The sequence below is a fragment of the Primulina huaijiensis genome, unplaced genomic scaffold (genome assembly GCF_012295235.1).
Source record: "Primulina huaijiensis isolate GDHJ02 unplaced genomic scaffold, ASM1229523v2 scaffold42149, whole genome shotgun sequence".
Lineage (NCBI taxonomy): Eukaryota > Viridiplantae > Streptophyta > Magnoliopsida > Lamiales > Gesneriaceae > Primulina > Primulina huaijiensis.
The window spans coordinates 1-9,034 of NW_027360093.1; the positions used below are offsets into that span (position 1 = coordinate 1).

The 9,034-nt window shown below is 43.2% G+C and overlaps 1 long non-coding RNA gene across 1 annotated transcript; it reads right to left on the reverse strand.

The window, feature by feature from the left end:
- Window positions 1–11: 11 nt before the first annotated feature.
- Window positions 12–1,083, reverse strand: LOC140969509 (uncharacterized). The gene is made up of 3 exons (XR_012173947.1): window positions 1,004–1,083; window positions 511–619; window positions 12–444 (listed from the first exon to the last, which is right to left on the reverse strand). It is a non-coding gene; the product is annotated as an uncharacterized lncRNA (long non-coding RNA).
- Between the last annotated feature and the right edge of the window lie 7,951 nt (window positions 1,084–9,034).

Sequence of the window (9,034 nt, forward strand, 5' to 3'; positions counted from 1 at the left end):
CCATTAAACCTTGAGCTTGGGGGATATAATAAAGTGGCACTCGTTACATGGGTAGGCGTGGGTCATATCACCACCAAAAAACAGACATTTGATTTCAAGAACCCCATGTAAAGGCAAGCCATAAATATAGCTATCAACAACTCCATCAGGAGAAGCTGCAAACCAATTATCTTCAGGGTTCTTTTTTCCATGGGTCTGGAATTCAGGAAATGATATGGGATTTCCGGTCATTAACTTGTACCTTTCGAGAGCTTCCTCTTCCTTAATATTGCTTCAACATGTAGCTAAGTTACCAGAAAATGGTTCGATTAACCCAAACTTCTCTAGACACAACTTGAGTCGTCCACGAGGCCAGAAACCAACAGCCATGCCAAAAGTACTCGCTGTCAGTTTATGTTTTCTCAAGTGTTGCCAATTCTTGAACCAAAGCTGAAGCCAACTGTCCTGAAGGATAGGTTGACTATCATCACATAAGATCAAGGAAACCGACCAATCTGATTGACACTGTACCTTCTGGTGCTGTATTAGAATGGAGAAACTACAGCCTTCTTCAAGCTCTTGAAGTGCTTGTTACATGAAAAATATCCACCATGAGAAATAGAAATATGCAACTTCTTCACTGCACAAGATTCATGTTGAAAGGACCATAAACCATACGTAGCTAAAAAAATAGAAGTAACAATGGTAATATCAGAGCCAATACTAATGTTCATGCAGTGAGTATTTTAGCTCCACTGGTTGCGATATTCAAAGTTTCCATGGTATAGAAGCATATGAGTATTGAATTAAGCTACCAAATACAACCTTTTGTATCTACAAATTTAATTTACATGAACAGGAAATATTGGAAGTCTCATGACCATAGGGCAGGCGAACATGCCTGTTGAAGTTGCGTGGCAAAAAATTTCATCAAGTTAGTTGAAATATGTTTAAAAATGAAATATTTGACACTTGATCTGTTCTTAATAAATCAATGGAGAAGAAAAAAGCCATTTAGGCTAACCTTCTTGAGGATGAATGCCGGAATCCCAGCATACAATGGCTCATAAAATTTGTGCATACAATGGTTTGTCACTCATGTAGTAGTGAACTATCACACCCACCTAAAAACTGTCGCTAATATAGGACAGTAGATAGTGTCAAGTCCCAAAACTCGGGATTGACACCGGCGTTGTTTAACAATCACACGATCGAAACAACAAGCCTTTTGTAGCACAGTATAAACCGAACCAGTTTATATATCATAATTTCAACGAAATAAATATTGTCTTTACAATACCGAAATCCGAAAATGACAGAGTTTAATGCGGAAACCTAAATTGGATAACATAATAAACTTTAAACTTAGTCTAAATTCCTCGAGCATTCACCATCCCGAGAACTGTTCGGACTCTTCCTCCTCGAGTTCTTCTTCGGGCTTATCTAGGAAGGGTTGTAAGGGGGTGAGTATTTTGGGAAATACTCAGTAAATGGGGGAATTTCGAACACAACATAAAATTTCATAACATTTTCGAAAACATAACATATAAATACAGCATGCTTTTCATAATCGTAACATCATATCCATAGCATAATAACACTGCGATTTTTCACCTTTAACGGTTTACTGACGTCAGTCCCTAAGTTTTGATCCTCTAAAGGGGCGAGGCCATAAAATGGTTCTATCCCACCGTGAAGGGTCATATGTTGGAATTCCACCCATTTTAAGGGAATTCTCACAGTGTCAAACATAAACGTACCAAAATTTCGTAAAAACGCATAGACGGGAGACCGAGCTCGACCGAATTTTAAAACCAAAACCGAAAAGTTCATATGTATAAAACCGAAATTTAAATTTTAAAAACAAGCCCACTTACAGTGTTTGGATGTAAAAAAACGTGGTGGTTCGGCTTCGGGAATGGATCGTTCCTTGCCCTACACTCGGCGGTACTTCGGCTTCGATTTTTAGCCTAAACTCGGGACGATTTTTCAGCAAGGTTTCGTCTAGGCTAGCTGTTGGAATTTTTGAGTTTTTCAGCTCTAGAATTTCGAAATTTAGGTGTGAGGAATGGCTAGACTTGATGGTATATTTATAGGTNAATGAAGATTTGCTTCATCATTTTATCTTACATTGCATATACTCCCACAATTAAGCACCACCATAATTAAGGCAATAATCTAGGAGAATTTCGAAATTTTCTTGCATGGTCCATATATTCATTCTTCTAAACCTTGCATGATAGCATCCAAATCTTGCTATATCTCCTACCCAAAATTTCGAAAATATACTTGTACAGTGCATGATTAATTCTCTTGACAATAAGGATTTTCCCATAAATATTTCCAATAGAAAGATTTACAATATAATTCTCATTTATCCCAAGAATCCAATATCCTAAGCTCTAAATTTTCCTTACACATATCTAATTAAAAGAAGAAGAAAAATCGGTTCTCACATCCCTCCCTCCTTATGAGAAGTTTCGTCCTCGAAACTGGAGTTGGCTTGGTCTCCAAATAGGTAGGGATATTCCTTTTTCATCTTCTCTTCAACTTCCCAAGTCGCCTCTCGCTCTGAGTGGTTGGACCACTGTACCTTGACGTAGGGAATGATACGTCGCCTAAGAACTTGTTCCTTGGTGTCCACGATCCTGATAGGGACTTCTTCGTATCTCAGTCCTTCTCCCAAGTTTCCTTCGGTCAAGAGTGGTCCTACTTCCAACACGTGACTTGGGTCCGGAATGTACGTACTCAATTGGGACACGTGAAACACGTTGTGGATTCTTGACATGCTTGGTGGCAGTGCCAGCCTGCATGCTAGCGTGCCCACTTTTTCCAAGATTTCAAATGGTCCAACATATCGAGGGTTCAGTTTCCCGGCCTTACTGAATCGGACAACACCTCTCATAGGCGAGACTTTCACATAAGCCTTCTCGCCCACGTTGAACTCTACATGCCTTCTTTTAAGATCGGCCCAGCTCTTCTGTCGGTCTTGAGCTGCCTTGAACTTTTCTCGGACAATTTTGACCTTGTCCACTGTCATTTGTACTAGCTCAGGTCCCACTAAGGCTTTCTCTCCCACTTCGTCCCAATAAAGTGGTGATCGACATTTCCTTCCATAGAGAGCTTCGTATGGGGCCATTCCGATGCTGCTGTGGTAACTGTTGTTGTAAGCAAACTCAATTAAGGGTAGGTGAGTGCTCCAGTGGCTACTGAATTCAAGGGCGCATGCTCTCAGCATATCTTCTAGGGTTTGGATGGCTCTCTCAGTTTGCCCATCGGTTTGAGGATGATAGGCCGTACTTAGGGTCACTTTCGTTCCCATAGCCTCCTGAAAGCTCTTCCAAAAACGTGAGATGAACCTCGGGTCTCTGTCAGATAGGATGCTCACTGGTACTCCATGCAGGCTCACAATATTATCCATGTACAGCGAAGCCAACTTGTCGAGATTGTAATTCATGCGGACGGGTAAGAAGTGTGCAGTCTTCGTGAGTCTGTCCACGATCACCCAAATACCGTCGTGGCTCTGCCTAGACTTTGGCAATCCTACCACAAAGTCCATGGAAATATGCTCCCATTTCCACTCGGGAATTTTCAGAGGTTGCAGCAATCCCCCAGGTCGCTGGTGTTCTGCCTTGACCTGCTGACATACCTGACATCTGGAGACGAATTCGGCTACATCTCTCTTCATGCCATTCCACCAGAAACTATTCTTGAGGTCTCTGTACATTTTTGTACTGCCTGGATGGATTGAGAATTTTGACTTGTGCGCCTCTGTCATTATCTCTTGGCGAAGGTTATCACTGTCGGGCACACACAGTCTTCCTTTCATCCACAAGATTCCCTTGTCATCGATCTGGTGGTCTTGAAATTTTCTCTCTCTGACTTGATCCTTAAGTTTAAGCAGTACCGGGTCTCTATCTTGGTTTAACTTGACGGTCTCCTGCAGACATGGCTGGGCCGAGAGGGAAGCTAGAGTTACTTTTCCCGGGCCCTTCCGACTTAGCGCATCAGCCACTTTGTTTGCTTTACCCGGATGGTAGCTTATGGTCAAGTTATAGTCCTTCAAAAGTTCGATCCATCGTCTTTGCCTCATATTCAGCTCCTATTGGGTGAACAAGTATTTGAGGCTCTGATGGTCTGTAAAGATTTCACATTTAGCACCGTAGAGGTAGTGCCTCCAAATCTTTAAGGCGAAGACAACCGCTGCTAGTTCCAGATCATGAGTGGGGTAGTTCTGCTCGTGCGGTTTCAACTGCCTTGAGGCTTAGGCGATCACTCTTCCTTCCTGCATGAGTACGCATCCTAAACCATCCTTAGAGGCGTCACTGTAGATAGTGAAATCTTTATTTTCTGCGGGCAGGATTAATACTGGCGTGGATGCGAGTTTTTCCTTCAATGTCTGGAAGCTCTTCTCACAATCCTCATTCCAGATGAATTTAGAATTCTTCTGTGTGAGCTTCGTCAATGGCACGGCTATCGAGGAGAATCCTTCGACAAACTTCCGGTAGTAACCTGCCAATCCAAGAAGGCTTCTGATATCGGTGGCGTTCTTAGGTTTCGGCCACTCCGTAATCGCCTCTACTTTCCTTGGATCCACTGACACTCCTGCTCTAGAGACCACGTATCCTAGAAATGACACACTCCTTAGCCAGAATTCACACTTGCTAAACTTAGCATAGAGTTTATTTTCTCTTAAGGTTTGCAGAGCAAGGTGAAGGTGCTCTTCGTAGCTCGTCTCGTCAGGAGAATAGACGAGGATATCGTCGATGAATACCACTATAAACTGATCTAGGAATGGCTTGAATACTCTGTTCATCAGGTCCATGAATGCTGCCGGTGCGTTTGTCAGACCAAAAGGCATCACTGTGACTTCATAATGCTCGTATCTGGTTCGAACGGCTGTTTTGGGAATACCTTCAGCCCTGACCTTCAATTGGTGGTATCCTGTCCTCAAATCCAGTTTAGAGAAGACGGCGGCTCCTTTAAGCTGATCAAACAGATCGTCTATCCGAGGTAGAGGGTACCTGTTCTTGATTGTGATCTTGTCCAATTCTCTGTAGTCGATGCACAATCTCATACTCCCGTCTTTCTTCTTCACGAAGTGTACTGGAGCTCCCCACGGGGACACACTCGGTCGAATTTGCCTTTTATCTAGCAATTCTTGGAGTTGTTCCTTCAGCTCCTTGAGTTCGGCTGGTGCCATCCTGTAAGGTGCTTTAGAGATTGGTGCAGCACCGGGAACCAAGTTGATTTGGAACTCGATTTCACGGTTCGGGACCGTCCCTGAGAGTTCTTCAGGAAAAACATCTGGGAACTCTCTCACTATCGGGATGTCTTCAAGCTTCAGCTCGACTTCTTCTTTTACTTCACTGACCATCACTAGGTAGATGTCCTCTCCGGATTTCATGGCTTTCCAGGCTTGAGATGCGGAAAGCAGTGACTTCCGTTCCTTGGATGTACCGTGAAACACGACTTCTTCCTGATCTGGGGTTTGGAGTTTGACTCTCTTTCCTTTACAATCTACAATCGCACTGTTTCTTGCTAACCAATCCATTCCTAAGATTACGTCGAAATCGACCATGATCAACTGTATTAAGTCAGCACTAAAAGTCTGGTTACCCATACTGATTTTACAATCTCTGTAGATTTCGTCAGTTTCAATGGCCCTACTGGTAGGTGTGGCTATTCGCAAAGGTTCAGTTAGCTTATCGGGCTTACATCCTAACTTTTTAGCAAATCTCTTAGATATAAAAGAATGTGTGGCACCACAGTCAAATAACACATAAGCAGGCGCTTGCTGAATAAATATGGTACCTGACACAACGTCGCTTGCATTATCTGCCTCTTCCTGCGTCATGACAAACACCTTGGCATTCGGTTTGTTCTCCCGCAGTTTATTGGCATTCGCCCCTGAGCTTGACCCGTCTCCTTTTCCTGGTCCAGTTGTTTTGTTGGTAGCGGCTGGACAGTCTGCCATACGGTGTCCTGGTTTCCCTCATCCAAAGCAGACGCCGCTGGCTTTACGACATTCTCCCAGGTGTCGTAAGTGGCAAGTTGGGCAAGGCTTAATGGCCTGGTAGCCTGAGACAGGCGAAGGCCCTTTAGATGGTCCGCCGGAATGGTTCGGTTTCTTGAACGACTGACTGCCATGAGAGGACTGATTATTCATAGGCCTTTTGCTCCTAATCTCTTTCTCTCTGCGCTGGATATCAGTTTCAGCTCGGATAGCTGCGCCCATCAGGTCTGAAAAGTTCGCAGGTTGGTAGACTGCCAAAGCCGACTGTATTCTGCTGTTCAAACCCTTTTTGAAGCGGTGCAATTTCAGAGCTTCATCTGTCATGATTGTCGGTGCATAGGATCCAAGATAATTGAACTGAGATGTGTATTCTACCACTGACATATCCGGAGTTTGAGTCAGATTTTCAAACTCACTCAACTTTTGCAACCTGACCTCAGCTGGAAAGTACTGCTTGAGGAATGCATCTCGAAAGCGCTGCCATGTGATTGGCCCAGCGGTTAACATGGCTGGGGAGACTGCTTCCCACCACCTACTTGCTTTGCCTTCAAGGAAGGGTACTATGACATCCACTTTAAGAGCATCGGGTATTTCTAGCAGTCGCATCTGAGTTTCCACGCTTTTCAACCAGTTTTGGCCTAACTCAGGATCTGCGTCCCCTTGGAACGTCGGGCACCTGTTCTTGCGCAATGACTCATAATGGAATTTGACTCCGTGCTGTGGTGGAGGTGGTGGTGGTTGATTGGCGTTCGGGTTCACTAACCCTTGCAATGTCGTCGCCACGATGGTAGCTATAGCCATGAGGTCGGCACGGTTCAAATTGATGTTTGGTGGTGTTCATTCCTGTCTTCTTCATTTTGGTTATTGGTGCTGGCATATCGAGGGTTGCGGTTTTGCCTTGAAGGTCTACCGGCCATTTCCTACAATTTAAACGTTTCTAAGAATTTGTGGTATATATCGGCAAGATTGAATAAATAAGTTATGCTGGAACAACTGAGTTAATAAATAAACATGACTTTTATTAATTTTGAATATAAGGAAAACATCTGAATGAAACAGGTAGTACGGAATCAAACAAAGCGTACTGAAAGAAATAACGTAGCAACAATGAGAAAGTAAACTCCTAGTAATAATGAATGGTCACTAAGATAGTCTAATCATCTATCTCTCCATCTCCTACTGCAGCTATAGGCTCATCTATCTCAACAGGTGCTTCTTCTTCCGGCTCCTCCTCCGGCTCTTCCTCTTGTAGTATCTCCACCATGTGGGTGAGCTGGGCGTTCTCTTCTGTGAGTTGTGCCACCTGTGCCTTAAGTCCCTGTATTTCCGCCTCAGCCACTTCCATCTCGTCATTCCAATGCTGGTGATACTGCAGATGGTACTGTTTCTTTTGCTTGATTTGGTCCTTTAAAGCTTCAACCTGTTGGGTTAGACGTTGGTTCACATATGCAAGGCTGTTCATGGCGTCACCCGAATTTTCTAGTCTCCTCTTACCCTTGGCACACTGCTATTTCTCTTCTTCCAGCTCCTTGCGATAGCGCTCCACATCCTCTCGTAACTTTCCATGTTGGTACTTGCACTGTTCTATGACATCTCGGAGGTCCATGTTATCACTCCTAACTAGCTCACCTTGATAGATCGACTGGGTAAGGCGGACATGAATCTCATCTTTCTCAGCGGTTAGAAGCTCGACCTCCCTCTTTCTCTCACTCAGTCTAGCTCTAAGTCGTTGAATCTGACGGGACTGAAAGTGAAGGGCAAGCTCCTTCATACGGATGGCAGCTTGGGCACGGGTGCGGGGTTGCATAGGAGTAGACGGAGCCATTTCCTGAAATAAAAAAAATGGAAATGCACAGAATTGACAATAAACAATATCTAACAAGGGGCAATATGCAATATATATGAAATTTTCGGAAATACACAAATATATATTTTTTTTCCAAAAATAGAAAGTTGGGATTTTGACACATGGGTTCGAAACATATGTCGAGAGGATTACGGAACAACCGACGGAATCGAATTCGGAATTTCCTATGAGAAGTTATGGGGTTTACGAATATTTCCTAAAACGGCAAAAACGACGTTTCGGAGGCATAAACGAAGGAATTTCGTGATTTCAGCCCCTACCTCACGACTTTAGGTTGGTGACTATCGTTCGTTGGGCCGTTTCGGAGGGAATCGTTTCGGCCTCGAGTAAAAAGTCGTCCGAAAATTTTTAGGGTTTTTTTTTAAATCGATCTTTCCCAACCGGATTATGAACCTAGCGGCTCTGATACCACTTGAGTGTCACGTCCCAAAACTCGGGATTGACACCGGCGTTGTTTAACAATCACACGATCGAAGCAACAAGCCTTTTGTAGCACAGTATAAACCGAACCAGTTTATAAATCATAATTTCAACGAAATAAATATTGTCTTTACAATACCGAAATACGAAAATGACAGAGTTTAATGCGGAAACGTAAACATAATAAACTTTAAACTTAATCTAATTCTTGAGATTCACCATCCCCAGAACTGTTCGGACTCTTCCTCCTCGAGTTCTTCTTCGGGCTTATCTGGGAAGGGTTGTAAGGGGGTGAGTATTTTGGGAAATACTCAGTAAATGGGGGATTTTCGAACACAACATAAAATTTTATAATATTTTCGAAACCATAACATATAAATACAGCATGCTTTTCATAATCGTAACATCGTATTCATAACATAACAACACTGTGATTTTTCACCTTTAACGGTTTACTGACGTCAGTCCCTAAGTTTTAATCCTCTAAGGGGGCGAGGCCATAAAACGGTTCTATCCCACCGTGAAGGGCCATATGTTGGAATGCCACCCATTTTAAGGGAATTCTCACAGTGTCAAACATAAACGTACCAAAATTTCGTAAAAACGCATAGACGGGAGACCGAGCTCGACCGAATTTTAAAACCAAAACCGAAAAGTTCATATGTATAAAACCGAAATTTAAATTTTAAAAACAAGCCCACTTACAGTGTTTGGATGTAAAAAACGTGGTGGTTCGGCTTCGGGAATGGATC